This window comes from Euprymna scolopes, chromosome 28 (genome assembly GCF_053919585.1).
Source record: "Euprymna scolopes isolate OS-2025 chromosome 28, ASM5391958v1, whole genome shotgun sequence".
In the NCBI taxonomy this organism is placed as follows: domain Eukaryota; kingdom Metazoa; phylum Mollusca; class Cephalopoda; order Sepiida; family Sepiolidae; genus Euprymna; species Euprymna scolopes.
The window spans coordinates 82,842,934-82,859,424 of NC_136509.1; the positions used below are offsets into that span (position 1 = coordinate 82,842,934).

General features: G+C 36.7%; 1 protein-coding gene across 41 annotated transcripts in view; it reads left to right on the top strand.

Moving 5' to 3' along the window:
* LOC145249698 (uncharacterized) overlaps nucleotides 1-16,491 on the top strand; it is a 369,665-nt gene that overhangs the window by 42,266 nt on the left and 310,908 nt on the right. The window lies entirely within an intron of this gene.

The window sequence follows — 16,491 nt, forward strand, 5'->3', positions numbered from 1 at the left end:
AAATATTTTTTTTAATTGTAGCAAAGAACCTTAGTCGGTTGCAAATAACATGGTACAGCAATAACAAATGAAAACTGGCCGGTGAGAATCTGCTTACATGCTATTTCGATCCATCGTTTAAAATCTAACAGATGACTTTGTTTGATTCTTTTATTTCTTTTTAATGCGTACTTATTCAATTATGCAGGTGAATCGATTTTAAATGGCATTTATTTTGACACAAAGTATTTTTTATAACAAGCATAAGACATTACAGATTTTTTTTTTTTTTTTTTAAACATACGATTACTCTTTGTATAAATTTTATGTTTACAATTTCCCATTATTTGGGTTGTTTATTGTATTACTGTTTTTAACTTGGATGTTATTCTCACCACGGTTTAGCTGATATAACTTGTCAATCCTGGGGGGTAGGAATGTTATTGTAGATCATGGGGCGGAGGGGGGGGGTAGGAATGTTGCTATCGATCCTTGGGGGGGGGTAGGAATGTTGCTGTCGATCCTGGGGGGGGGGAATGTTGCTGTCGATCCTGGAGTGGGTGTAGGAATGTTGCTGTCGATCCTCGGGGGGGTGTAGGAATGTTGCTGTCGATCCTCGGGGGGGGGGGGTTGCTGTCGATCCTCGGAGGGGGGGGGGAATGTTGCTGTCTGATGTAACCTCCCAACTTTCTTTAGATAGATTCAACAACATATTTCTGTCAGACTCCTGGTATCTACACGGAAATTTGCTGAGGCGACAAAAGCATGCTGCCACTATGTATTAAATAAAGGGTTCCATTTGAAATTCTGCGCCAATTTGAGTTTTCAAGAACGATCATAAATTTGTCTGAAAGATCCCAGAGTTTGAAAATCTATACCTGAAGATGGTTATAGTTGATCAGTCGAAACATTATGAAAATAACAGGTAAGATGAGAGCAGTAGTTTAAATAATCAAAATAATACAGACTTTTTGACAAAATAGCCTAGTTTCTCCGATTGCTGAAGACTGTCATGTAAAACTGATGGTTAACGAACTTGTTATGCCATGTGCCCGTGTGGATAATTCTAGTATGAATTTTGAGAACCTTAAACCTCATCTTGCAGCGGTCAAAGGTTCAATCCTCACTACAAGCAGTTAGTAAGAATTTGTATATTTGGGTTATTTGAACTACTGTTCTTATCTTGCATGTTTATGTCACAATATTTCGGACGATGTAATCTCCAACCTAGGTGTGACTTGTCAAACTGTGGAATCTGTACTGAATTTTGAATGAAACCCTTTATGTAATTCACAGGGTAGCTTGTTCTCGTTCAGTCAGCCATGATTAAAAGTCTTAAGTAATTTGTGATTGTATTCTTAGCATCATCGTGATAACATTGAAGATGCAAACAATAATCTTTATATCACGTGAATGAGATATGTTCGTTTGAAATAACTGAGTGGCCTTTGCATTTTGATTAATGATCTGGTCAGTCGCCTAACTGAACGAGTGTTCGTGGCTGCAACTGGTATATCGTTAGCGTAAGGCTCTACCAGTCAGTATTCATGGCTTAACTAGCCAATCATATTGGTGTAAGGAGGAACCTGGATGTACTCGTATTCATTGCATCAAGTTTGAATAATAAAAATTATCTTTTTCTAAAAATTCTGAAGCAATAACGAAGAAGTGTTATTCAATCAGGTCGTTGTTGATAGAATGGGAACAATCTACGTCCGTAAATTAAATATTGAAACTGTTTGAAACTATAGCAAAATCCCCAAAGTGCAATAGAAGGTTCCTTAATTCGCAAAGATGCATCTGAAAAAAGGCAGAGGTTACGTAATGTAAATATAACTAATCAGAAGTCAGAATAATCTAAAAAAAAAAAAAAAGTACGACTTATTAATCCTAAACCGAAAAATACATTAACACTTATGTTAAAGAGAGCATAATGTTTTATAAGTTCTTAACAGATGGTTTTTTTTTTTTTTCAGATGCCATTAACAATTGGTTGTGTTTTATAGTTTAAAAGAATTGAATCAGATTTAAGATGAGAAGAGGCATAACAAATTTTCCTTGTGTTGATGTACTTGCAACCTCCCCTAACCACCCTCTCTCTCCCGCTTTCCATCTCTCCCTCTCTCTCCCGCTTTCCATCTCTCCCACTCTCTCCCGCTTTCCATCTCTCCCTCTCTCTCCCGCTTTCCATCTCTCCCTCTCTCTCCCGCTTTCCATCTCTCCCTCTCTCTCCCGCTTTCCATCTCTCCCTCTCTCTCCCGCTTTCCATCTCTCCCTCTCTCTCCCGCTTTCCATCTCTCCCTCTCTCTCCCGCTTTCCATCTCTCCCTCTCTCTCCCGCTTTCCATCTCTCCCTCTCTCTCCCGCTTTCCATCTCTCCCTCTCTCTCCCGCTTTCCATCTCTCCCTCTCTCTCCCGCTTTCCATCTCTCCCTCTCTCTCCCGCTTTCCATCTCTCCCTCTCTCTCCCGCTTTCCATCTCTCCCTCTCTCTCCCGCTTTCCATCTCTCCCTCTCTCTCCCGCTTTCCCCCTCTACCCCCCTCTCTCTCTCCCGCTTTCCCCCTCTACCCCCCTCTCTCTCTCCCGCTTTCCCCCTCTACCCCCCCTCTCCCGCTTTCCCCCTCTACCCCCCCTCTCCCGCTTTCCCCCTCTACCCCCCCTCTCCCGCTTTCCCCCCCCCTCTCCCGCTTTCCCCCTCTCCCCCCCCCCTCCCGCTTTCCCCCTCTACCCCCCCTCTCTCTCTCTCCCGCTTTCCCCCTCTACCCCCCCTCTCTCTCTCTCCCGCTTTCCCCCTCTACCCCCCCTCTCTCTCTCTCCCGCTTTCCCCCTCTACCCCCCTCTCTCTCTCTCCCGCTTTCCCCCTCTACCCCCCCTCTCTCTCTCTCCCGCTTTCCCCTCTACCCCCCTCTCTCCCGCTTTCCCCCTCTACCCCCCTCTCTCCCGCTTTCCCCCTCTACCCCCCCCTCTCTCTCTCCCGCTTTCCCCCTCTACCCCCCCTCTCTCTCCCCCGCTTTCCCCCTCTACCCCCCTCTCTCTCTCCCGCTTTCCCCCTCTACCCCTCTCTCTCTCTACCCCTCTCTCTCTCTCTCTCTCTCTCTCTCTGTCTTTCTCTCTCTTCTGCCTTCCCCCTCTCTCCCACTTTTCCTCTCTTTCATCTTCTCGTTCGTTCGTAAAAGAAAACTCTCCTAAAGCAAATTTTCTTTGATCATGAATCAACTCAAATGTTCTATGATCAATGTTCGATTTTGAATTGAATTAAAAGATTATCTTTGAGCTTAATTAACTTTCTTCTTCAATTCCCTTTGGTTGTGTGAAAAGAATACAAAACATATTCAATCTAAATCTGTTGTAAGATTATTATGCCTCATTCATGTAGAATTTCATCCTTCCTTCATTTGTCTTATTTACTTTTAAATGCATACTCATTATTAACTGTGAATTAGTTTTAGTTATCACTGACTTTATTATAAGATTTGCTCCATACATATCTTATACCATTTTTGAATATTCAGTAGTTATTTTATTCAAATTAGAATTTATTTAATTGTACCTATTTACTATGCCTCCCCACAGGACAGAGTTAGACACCAGGGTCGTTTTTTAACGTGGAGAAAAGGTACAAAAATAAAAATTGTCTCAGTCGTGAAGGATTTCTCCTCCACCGAAAGAGAACAAGAAATGGAAGTGCAGCATCTGAAGAACAGATACTACACTTTGATCTTGACCAAAAGGCAAAATTCAATTTATTTAATTGTAGCCGTTAACTTTGTTAGCTTTGACAGATGTACATTTTAATCAAGAATAATCTGTGTCTGACTGAAGCACGGGTGTGAGGCCTGAGCCGCCTCTGCCACTGGCGTGAGGTTTATGCCATAAAAATAATAAAGATTAGAATAGTAATCGAAATAATCCAAATTATCAATTCTCTTCTCAAAAATTCCCAAACAGATGATTTTATTAACATGTTTTTTTTTAAATAACTACTAGCTCATTAATTCTAGTAAATAAAATATAGTCACATGAAAGCAACAATTCTTTTGTTAAGGTTATGTTTTAAATTCTATTCTTAAGAAAGTTCAAATAGTTCAGTACACACAATCTCAAGATTTCAGTTTCAATTTCCAATCATAGCATCTACTTTATTGGGAATTAATTATTTAGTATTAATATCGTTCTCCAGTTCTAAAAGAAATTAAGATTTTTAATATTTCAAAATAAGACAAATTCTGCAATGCATTAGTTATGTTAAAGAAAAATTATAATGGACACAGACAAAACCTATTTATATAACTAATAAGAACTAGAAGAGAAAATTAATATGTCTACAATATTATATAACTAACCCACATGACACATGCTAGAGTTTAAAGCAGATGTTAAACTGAAAATGGTGATTGTACGTGTTATGTTCCTGACTTAGATGAGATGTACCTGATGTGACAGTTGATGATTATATTGTGGAGAAACATGAAAATGACAGCAAAGACGAGGACAGCATGTTTCTGAATTTTTTAGATGAGGATTGATAATTCGTTTTTTTTATTATTCAAGCTTCTGGGCTTGACCTTTACTCCTGACCTGAAATGGAACACGTATATCAAATCCATTACCAAGTCGCTAGAAAAATGGTGGGATTCTTCTACCGCTCTAGTAGATATCTCACTCCTAATGCAATTCTCTTCCTATATAAAAGCCAGGTATGGCCAACGATGGAGTACTGTTGCCACATTAAATCCTTCTTAAGTAATAGAAAAATCAAAGTTGTCCTCGACGGTCGTACATCCAAACAATACGACATAAATGCGGGAGTACCTCAGGCGTCTATCCTTGGACCTCTATTATTCCTGATATTCATAAACGACCTCCCTGATAAAATTGTTTCGGAGATGGGTATATTTGCTGATGACACCACTCTCTATAACAGATATGAGGGGAAAACAAATGAATACATATCCAAGGAAATGGCAGAAACACTAGAGGATGACTTCCAATCCGTAGTGGAATGGGGACAAAAATGGTTGGTCACATTCAATGCTGCTAAGACTAAGCTTGTTTCCTTCAATAACTACAAGAAACCTTCTCTACCACCAATAGCAATGGCCAAGAACACATTACCTGAAAGTACTTCTTTTAAACTCCTCGGCCTAACGTTTACAGGGAATATGAACTGGAATAGATACATTGAGAGCATTGCCAAGGCTGCTGCAAGGAAGGTTGGCTCCCTCTACCGTGCTAGAAAACTACTTATGCCTGACAGTATCCTATACCTCTATAAGGCAACCATTCGCCCATGTATGGAGTACTGTTGTCACATCTGGGCTGGTGCATCTGCTTCTTGTCTCTCGCTCCTGGACAGGGTTCAAAAGAGAGTCGCCAACCTGATAGGTCCTGAACTGTCATCTAGGCTTCAGCCTTTGTCCCATCGACGAGATGTTGCATCCCTCTGCCTGTTCTACAAATACTTCAATGGTGAATGCTCTGATGAACTGCAAACACTTGTACCTCCCCGACGTAACTACCCCCGACAAACCCGACAAGCTACTAAGTCTCATCCCTTTACAGTAGAGATCCCTAGGTGCAAGAAAGCCTTTTACTCCAATAGTTTCTTCCCCAGAACTGCGGGTCTTTGGAACTCCCTTCCGGGATTCTGTTTTCCCAACTGCAACGATTTTCATGGCAGGTGCTCGTCTGAACTCCAATCCCTGTTCCCCCCTCGCCAATCTTTCACGAAAAACACCCGTCTAGCTGAATCCACTGTGAAAAATTTCCCCCACTCTATATCTGTGCCTAAATCAAAACGCGGATTTCATGAACAAAGCTTCTTTCTTAGAACTGCACGCCTGTGGAACTCTGTTTCGTCTGCCTGCTTCCCTCCGGACTACAACTTGGATGTCTTCAAGTCTAATGTTAACAAATTCCTAATGAACCGCCCCCCTAATTAAACACTTCATCAAATCTCCTCACTAACGTAATGTACTTGCAATAACCCTTATCCCTGAGTGGCTTCCGGGCCTTGATAAGTGGTGATCACTGTGTAAAAAAACAAAAAAAAAAACAAAACAATATGCAGAAGTTCAAGTGTAATATCAACAAACATCTTTCTACTCATCTCCCTTCATAATGACCCCGCTAATTAAGTCCCTGATAGTAGCCCCCTGCTTCAAAGTGGCACTGTGCCTTGTTTGGGGTGAAAATTGAATAAAAAAAAAAAAAAAAAAAAAAAAAAAATCTGGGCAGGAGCTGCTAGAAGCATCTTATCCTGCCTTGGCAGAGTTCAAACCAAAATTGTAGCATTCAAAGCTGGTGACGCGACCACTGTACACGCACATATAAGCCGATTAAAAATAAACTAAGATGAATGTACAAAATGTTTAACAATTTTTTTTTTTTCAATTTTGATTCATTTTGAACCCCGTAAAAACAATTTTAACCGGCTAAGACCTATAAAAGAATGGCTTGTAAAAAATCCAATCATTTGAGGTCCCTAGCACCACTGCGACTTTTGGTTTTGAAGGAAATAGTTTGAAAATATGGAGACAGACTGACCAACATCTAGCTATTTATATATTAGATTTTTTTGGCAAGAAAGTGTCGTCTTCTTTCCATATACAGTGCTTGGATTTCCGAATGGTAATCTGTCTGGTACTTACCAAGCTCAGCGTTGCTTAACTTTGGTAATCTAATGAGGATTGCTACCTCAAGGTGGTTATGTTGTATGAATCTGAATTAGTATGCAATCTCCCGAGAGATGGTGCCACTTTAAAAGTACTGGTCCTTATCACTGACTAGGTTGGTATCTGGTTAGGGTGTCCAGTGTATAAAATTTCTGCCTGGTTACGAAAATGTTTTCTAAAGAAACCTTACTAAAAACAAGTTCGGAAGTTGATTTCTATAAGCTGTCCAACACATGCCAGCACTTGAAATAGATGTTACACCAAATATGATGATAAAAATTATATATGATTTAAATATCACATTATTTTCATTTTATATTCTAATACAGGGTTTGCACGGGCTTGAAAAGTCCTTGGCTTTTGACTTTTGCCTTGAAAAGGCCTTATTTCTATTATTACCTTGAAAATATGGAAAATTTCTTGAAAATTGTATTCTTTATGTCCAATAAAAATTTGTTGAAACATTTAAAATAAGATGAGAATAAAAAAGTCCTCCTCTGAAACAAGGATGATAGCCATTAGTCGCATGTAATGAATGAATGCGTGATTTAGGATTGACATGAAATTCTTAAAGATAAACTAAAATGACCAAAAAATGGGCTGAAATAACTTAAATAAATAAAAAGTAAATGACTTAGAATGACTTTTTAATGAACTTAAGGATGAATTGAATGACCTTAAGAATGACTTGAATGCTTAAAAAATAACTGGAATCCTTCAAAAACAACCTGAATGATCTGGAGAATGACTTCAATGGCTTTGAGACTGACTGGTTGTAAAAGGGTGCTCATTTTACATAAAATTAATAAAGAAAAGTGATCCCCCCACTTTATATCACAAAGTTACAACCATAAGTACAACATGTAGTAAGAACAGATACTACACTTTGATCTTGGCCAAGAAAAGCTGTATTTATTTGCTCCTCCACTGAGCAAATTAGGCACAAGGTCGATTTTTAATGTGAGGAGTAAAGGAGAAATGGGGACCAACTCCCCAGAGAGTAGGGGAGCTGGATCGTGACAATTAGTACGAAACGTTGCCCCTACATTGACCAAGGTCTTATATGTGAGGTTACCCCCACATATGGTCTTTGCTTGCACTATCTGCCGGAATAGATACTGCACTTTGATTTTGGCCAAAAGGCCAAGAAAAGCTTAAAAAGCTAAGAACAGCATCTATTAACAACAGACCTTTGATCTTAACCAAAAAGGCCAAACACAAAAGTGTTACGGACAGACCGACATACTGACCAACGGAGTGGCTAAAAACTGAACTGGTTAAGTTCAAAGAAATTCTTCAAACTAAACAAAAACTGAAAATGATTCAAAATCACTGAATGACAAAGTGTAGTAGTGAACTTAAGCTGTAAATATTTGACCACTTTTGTTGCGCGTTAGAGAATTTCATGTAAATAACTGTGTGACCTTTTAAAACTACTTCAGGAGGTGAAATGAAATTGATATTTCTTGTTGTCACTGAAGATTTTTGGTTTATTATATCATTGTTTATATATGAAAATATGTTTTGAAAACTTGAATTTTGCCTGGAGAGTGGCCTTGAAAACCTTTTAAAATGTCCTTGAAAATGGACATTGAAAATCTGTCCGAACCCTGTAATATTATCAATGATATTTAAATAAATATTTCGGCATTAATTACTTATCTTCATCTTTACAACACAAATTTGCAAAACACTTTGACAAAATATACCTCCATCAAATGCCAACCAATAAGACTGACATTAAACTAAATATGATGCTAATAATTTAAAATTAGTTGCTGCAAACTATGTAAAACTTGGAAATCTGCCCTTTGTGTTGCTATCGTATCATCATACCTATAACCAACTTTCTCCATGCGGACATAGTTGATATGCCTAAAATGTTTTCAGATCAACATATTTTATTGTTGCTTATCTATAGCGACTATTACCATAGTATTAAATTCACAATCTGTCCTCAATCATATCTTGAGCCAGCTTATTCCTATGAAAGTACATTTCTGAACATCGCAGCTCACTTCCACCAATCCTGAGCAAAGTCACACAATGTATATATATGCCATAATCAAAGACAAACTAGTTGTCAACTGCTCACTAAAAAAATGCATACACAAACACACAGACAACTGTTTATTAATTGTAAATATGGTTTTGATTCTTAAACGCTGGGGATTTATTAGTTAGTTTAAGATCCATAGAGTGAATGAGGTATTTTGGTAAATGTTGCCAGTCAAGAGTAAGACTCCAAAGTCTACATTTATTACTTTTTAATCACTTTAGTCACAAAGACCTTGAACCCTTCCCCTCCCCAATTTCTTGTAGGGCCTTGTGCCTAATTTTGTTGTTTAAGAATCGTTTGTTTTTTACTTAATTTTATTTTCAAAATTTTTTAAAAAAAGCAATAAAATATATAAACAAGATCAAAGTGTAGTATCTGTTCCGACAGATGCTGCAAAGCTATGACTAGCACAGACCAGCTATGACTAGCAAAGACCATATGTGGGGGTAACCCCACATATCTGACCTTGGTCACTGAAGGGGCAACCCTTCATACCAACAGTTTCTAATCCAGCTCCCACTTCCCTCCTCTCGGGAGCTGGATCCCCCTTTCCCTCCCTCCTCCCTCTCTCTCCACATTAAAAAACGGCCTTGTGCCTAATTTGCTCAGTGGGGAAGCAAATAAACACATCAAAGTGTAGTATCTGTTCTTCAGATGCTGCACTTCCATTTCTTGTTCTCTTTCGGTGGAGGATCAGTCCTTCACAGCTGAGACAATTTTTTATTTTAGCACCTTTTCTCCACATCAAAAAACGACCCTGGTGTCTGACTCTGTCCCGTGGGGAGGCATAGTAAATAGGTACTCACCAGCATGTTTGCACCACCAAGCAGGTTGAGAACCAGTGTTGGGAAGAAGGACCTTGTAGATGAGCTCTCCATGTTTGAACCATCTTAGTGATGGAAAAGATTAGAGAGAAAGAGTCTTGAGATTTAGTTGTTGATAGAGAGCTTGACTAGATTGAATTGAACATTGATTTGTATGTCACTTGGTTTTAGTTTTCATTTTAAGAGTGTGCAGGGGTTGTAAAAAAGGGAGGGGATATTTATGCCAATACTGGGAGCGATGTAATAGTTAAAATAATAATAATAAAAAAAAAATTTTTTTTTTTTTAAAATGCAAAAAAAGAGTTTAAATTTTTGGTTACACTAGTAGACTATATTCTCACGGGCTGTTTATCAATTACAGTTGAACTTCAAATGAATGAAATCTTAATGTTAAATAGATTAGAGGCATTTTGAAGCCATAATTATAAATGAATGCTTTTAAATCTGGTTAAGTAGAGTTGGTTTTGAGAAGAAAAAAAAAATCGCAATCATTTTTCAAGCTTGGATTCTTCAAATCAGAATTCTCATCTTGGTGGTTATTTTCATAATCTTTCTGCTAGTGTAACCTCCCACCTTCTTCAGACTCTGAGAAATCTGTGTAGAATTTCATAAAGTGGCTTCACATTTTGTCTAGAGTGATTTTTGTAAAATAAATAAAAAAAAAAATAAATAAATGGTTACACTGATAAACTATATTCCTAATGAACCGCCCCCTTAAGTAAACACTTCATCAAATCTCCACACTAACGTAATGTACTTGCAATAACCCTTATCCCTGAGTGACTTCCGGGCCTTGATAAGTGGTGATCATTGTGTAAAAAAAAAAAAAAAGAAAAACAACAATGTTTATCCATTACAAATGTCTACTTGCTATAATGTAACAGTTGCGTCTACAGATTATTTCATGGTTCTTGCCTCACCACAATGCTTAAATAACACCCTGTGCTATGACTGAGCAGACCAAATCTGCAACACTATACATTCACATTAGACCCTTTGCATAATCATACCGGTGTTTGCTCAGAGATGTACCGACGATCTCCTGCCCTCATATTTATGCACTCCTAAACATGCTACCTCAGAATTGTGTAAATGAACATTTATCACCGTCACATTTTCAGAGTTCTGTGTTGGCTAACTATCGTGATTTTCCCAAGTTTTATGCATTCCCTAATTAGCTTAGTAGCCGCTGACGGTTTTATGATCATGGAATAATAATAATAATAAAAATAAAAGGTTAATAAGCATCTCCTATATTTTCAATAATTATCTTTTGTTCTCGTTAACTCTTTATATCAAGTGGCTTCATACCTTGTTGGAAGCGATTTCCATTAAAAAAAAAAGAAAATGGTTGCACTGATAGCTTATATATTCCAACAGACTTTTTACCAGTTACAAATGCAGTTCAAACACAAAATAAAATTTTATTAATGTTAAATAGATTATAGGCATTTGAAAACCATAATTATAAATGAATTGGTTTTTAATCAGTTGTTGTATGGAATTCACTGTAGGCGGGTTGAACCAACTTCCTCCAAAGAAGGAAGTACCAAGTAATGTTTGGTGCATTTTTGGTCAGAAAACCAGTATCTTCAAGCAGCTTGATTTGGTAGCATCCGATATCTTAATAGGTATTACCACTCTGGGCCAAAGTGAACCTGAGAGCAATGGTAACTAAGAGGCAACTCTACATTACCTACGGCCCTCAAATGTGGCCTCATTACTGGACCGATAAATGGAAGTGGAATGTTATAACTAGGGCTATGACAACAGAATATTCTTTTTATTGTCTTGACTCTCGAGTATATATCCGACACAGTTAATCAATTGAGAACCACATCACTCAATATAAAAACATAAGATATCAATGGATACACACTCGAGAGTCAAAGCAATGAAAAGAATATGCTGTTGTCCAAGCCCTAGTTATAACAAATTTAAGGAAGACCCAGGATTACAAAAAAATTTTTTTTTTTAAATATCACTTGTCCACCAAGTTTTAATCCTGAATCTATAACACTCTGTGTTATTGTGATTCGCTATGTAAAAAAATGTGAACATCTGCACTGCAAGCACATTTGGGTACAACTGGTTTTTAGTGGTAATTCCTTTGTTCAGTTTAGAAATATTCCGAGGATGGGCTTCATAAAAATTACCTTTTGAGACAAGTTCACAAAAATCTGGTTAGGGTTAAGATCATACAGACAGAGCCACTGATAGAAATGCTTGGACGCGTCTGAAACAAGTTAAAAAAAAAACAAACAATAAAGCACAAAAAAAACAAAAAAGTGTTGATCATTATAAAAGTTTATATTATTTGCATTATTATTTCATTTTAGCTGCTATTTTAACATTTCAGTCGATGTACCTTCCAACCTTCGTCCGGTTGTCCATCTTTTTGAACTTTGGTAAACTTTAAACTCGGTAACATGTGGAATTTGGAACTGAATCTTCTATAGAGGTAGATTGCTCTTATTCCTTTAGCCATGACTGAGTAAAAGTGTTAATGTTAATTATTATTGCCTGTAGTAAGGGTTAGAACTTTAAGCATCAGAAAAACGTCACTTACAACTAATGGCTAATCCATGTCCACTAATAATGCAATGGTCAGTGGATCATTTTCAAGGGACAGTTTACTGGAGGTTGAAGTCTCTATCCTTATTACAGGTGATAAATAACTAAGAATAACATAGGAATTTACATTTTTATACGGGCGACAGAACAAGAACAATCTACTCTCATGGATTAGATAAAAGGTTCAGTTCAAAGTTCTGAAGTTTGAAAAGAGGCACCTGGAGGTCATAGGTTACATTGGCTGGAATGTGAAAATAACTAAGAGGAGAATAGTAGTTCAATTCATTACAAATTATCAATCCTCATCTCTCAAAATAAATTCAAGATTAAGTGTGTGAGACTGACTGACAGCACCTCTGAAAGCAATGCGAGGACGCATAAACAATTTGCAATCTTGGATGTTTTTATCTAATCTTTTGGCAAAGAATTGCTTTCTCATGCCTCTTTGGCATTCTGATGAGTCATTCTATATTCTGAATTATAATAATGTTTATTATAATTTATCTTTTTATTGATTTGTATTTCTTCATTGTAAGATATTGTTTGCTTTCATCAATTTGTACTAATTCTTGGATGATAGGATTGAAGATCACACAGGACTGATTGCTATTACATGCATGTATCTGTCCATCCACCCTGCAAATCCAGGTGGACAATTCTACTAGGAATTCTTAGAATTTTTTCTTTTTTTTTTCTTTTTCGTACTTTGTTCCTAACTAAAAGGTTAAGAAAGTCCTGTGTGCATGTTAGTTAAGCTGAGAACTCACTAATCTTTCAAAGTACGAAAAAGAAAAGAAAAAGAAAAAGTGTAGTATCTGTTCTGATACTACACTTCATCTTTTCTGTCTTAGGTCAGTGAAGGAGAAATCCCCCCCCCCCTCCCAACCTGTTGGTAATTGGGTTTATTTCACATTAAAAAAACTGACCTTGTGTCTAACTCTTAATTTGTAAAGAAACAAGTAAATTTAAAAAAAGCATTATTTGTTTAATAATTTTTATTTATATGTTAAATAAAAATAAATATATTTATTTTTTGTTTTTTTAATGTATTCATTTTTAACTTTATTAAAAAAATTTTTTTGTTCAAATGTGCTTAAGAGTTCGTAATAAATTTTTTTTTTGGGGGGGTCTGAAATCATTTACATTTTGGAAACCCTTTTCTTTACATGCTGACTTGCAAAGGATTGGAGATCAGTGGCGTAGCAAGGTGGAGGGGATGGGTGCAGTCTGCCCCATGCGGCGCGTGCCAGGAGCGGCATTTTGAGGGGGTAAAAATCGAAAATAAAAAAAAAATTGAAATTGTAAAAAGCTAACAAAAAATCTGAAATTTTATACCAAAATGAGTTTTTAAGGTCATAATGTTTTGCTTTTTTTGTTTGTTTTATTTGTGTGATACTGTTTTTAAACGGATTTTAGATCCTTGATTGTAATTCCATGAAAATAAATATTTTGAGGATTTTCTGGAATTTTGAAGGTTACCAGATTATCAACAACCAGGGGTGTGTTGGGGGGGGGTGAAACAAATCTTACGAGTGCCCTGGGTGGCAAAAATAGTTGCCACGCTACTGTTGGTGACCGACCATGACAGATTAAGAGAATTAGGGTCGCTTACTTATTTTTCTGTGACTGGTAGAATGATGCAAAGTGAATCTCGCTGCAACTACATTTCTTGTGCGAGCTTCTAATTTAAAGAAAAGATATAATCCGCCAGTTTTCTGTTGGCTTCTTATGCTCTATGCTGATTGGGTTAGTGGAAAAGCACTTTGGTTGTGGTGTATGCATGTTCAAGTCCTGTGTGAAACATTGTTTCAGCATTTGTGTTTGCTGTTGTTGAGTTAATTAAATTTCTGCACCAAGCCCACAAAGATCTTAGTTCATGTGGTCTGCATGAAGTCCTTTTTGTTGGGGGTAGCTATTCATTGTATTCGCAAGATCGGATGTTTTAATCATGATATTCAAAGAGCAGCACAGTCTAGTTGGTATACAAAGTCTGAAAGTTTAACCCAGAACCCACAATGCTGCTTACTTCAGTCGAATTTTTCTCTCGGTCTTTGGTTTAAAATTCAAGAAAGAATCATTGACAAAATGACAGAATAATCTTGTAAACACAGAATGCTATCCTATTCAACGAAATAATTCTTTTATCAAAATTAAAAAAAAAAAAAATTTTTTAAACCTATCTCGTTTCTGAATTTTTTTAAATGAGGATTGGGTTATTCATATCATTTGGACTCTTCGGATTACTGTTCTCATCTTGAGTTGTTTACATCAACTGAAACGGTGTGAAAATGACACTCAAGATGAGAATAGTAGTCTGAAGAATCCAAATAATACATGCTGCTATCTCTATATAAAGTTGTCGATCATAGTCAAAGGCGACCCAAATGCTCCCTTTTCATTGACTACTACACCAAGATATAAAAAAAGAACGCCACTCTTTTTCCCAGTATTAATTATTATTCCACTTAGCTTTGCTTGATTATAATGCTATAGGTTTAGCAAGGTATATAAAGCACCATTTTTAAATTCTTCTTCCCACTCTCTCGGCCCATTAACGAACACTCTCATCATTATAAGAAATGGGTCGTTCTGGAGAAAAAAAATAGCTTTGTTCATGGAGTTTTCCTTTAGTTTTAGGTACAGATAGAGAGTAAGGGGAATTGTTGATAATCGTTGTAGCTAGGCGAGTGTTTGCCATGGATGTTTTACAAAGGAGGGGGTGCATAGTGAATCTCAGTCGAACACCTGCCATGGAAATAACGATAGAGCAAAGATATGCTCTCAACGTCTCTTCTGTGAGAAAAAGGTAGCAGAGAGAAGAAAATGTATCTATTTTTTTTTTATGTAAACATTTCACTACAAAAGGTTAAAGTAGAACGTAATTTGACATAGAAACTTAATCTAATATGTAAAAGGTAAAATGTGTGTGTTTGTATGTCTCGCAAAAACTTTTGACAGACGCATCGGAACATGACAAAATTGGTATCGTTTTAAAGTTCGGTCTCTCGGACGGCAAACATTGAAAAATTGGTCAAAGACATTAATTCCTTCACTCTCAACTCGGCCATTTTACACAAGAAGGGGGGTCGCTTTTTTCAGCGACATATTTGCAAGTCATTGTCTCCTTTTGATTGACTACCTTTAATTTCAACGCTCGCGACTTCCGGGTTTCGCGATGGACGTATCAGCTAAGACGTTAGGTTTTGTTTTTCACCTTCTTTTCCTCCTTAGCGTTTTATGGGTTCGAGCCTACCTAATACCAATTTTATTTATTCATTTATTTATTTATTCATTTTTTTTTTTTTTTTTTTTTTTTAACACTTCTCTCCACCCGGGCTGCTGTTGTTGTTGTTTTGATTCTCCCACCCCCACCAACCCACCCACCTCTCCACACCTGGTCGCCTCTGCTAATACGCTTTTTTTTTTTTTTTTTTCTGGGGAGCCTACTGTTGTTTTGATCCCCCCCCCCCATCTCTCTACACCCGAGTAACGCCGGGTACCTCTGCTAGTTTATAATAAAGAAAATGTTGGCATTCTCTAATTCTGAACAAAAAGAAAAGTTAAAAACAAAAATAATTGATGTTCCAGTTTCATTACCTGTTCATATGTTGGCAATCTGTTGCAATAATTTACAAACTTTATTCACGAGCTAATTTCATTAGAATATATATATACTTAATATTGCCTGCAAATAATGTTTTTTTTATTATCATGTAATAAAGATATTGTGACATCTGGACTCCAGACTGTGAAATCGTGAAAAAAAAAGTTACTTTATATTTTTATGCTATCAGAATTTGATAGCGTTGTGATCTACAAATCATATTTTGGCAAATTTTAGAACTCTAAAATAAAACAAAGAAAAACTGAAATATCTTAACCCGTCCATGCATAATCTTTAAGATTGGATCTGAAAAGTCAATAGCTTAAGATGGGGATCTCCAAAGTTTTGAATTTGGGGTGTATATTGCTGACTTTTTAGAGATGCATGGGCCAAAATGAAAAAAATAAATAAATAAAATAACCTGGATATGTTTTTATACTATTTTGCTTATTAGTTTTTCTTTTTTAATGAAACCGGTTCTCCCTGATTCTTTTGACCATTTTCTGAACAAAAAGAAAAATATATATATATATATATATATATATATATATGGGAATTAAGCTACACAGACTATTCCGCGTTTTATCCATGCTGAATATTCTGTGTAGCTTAATTGCCATATATATTTTATAACTTACTACCTACCTAGCTCTACCTATGTAATGAACACTGTTGAAGTAAATACTTAAAGTTTACGCATAAATTGATACTTTTCGTATATTAATTTGTGATTAAATGAAGTAGTCATATATATATATATATATATATATATATATAC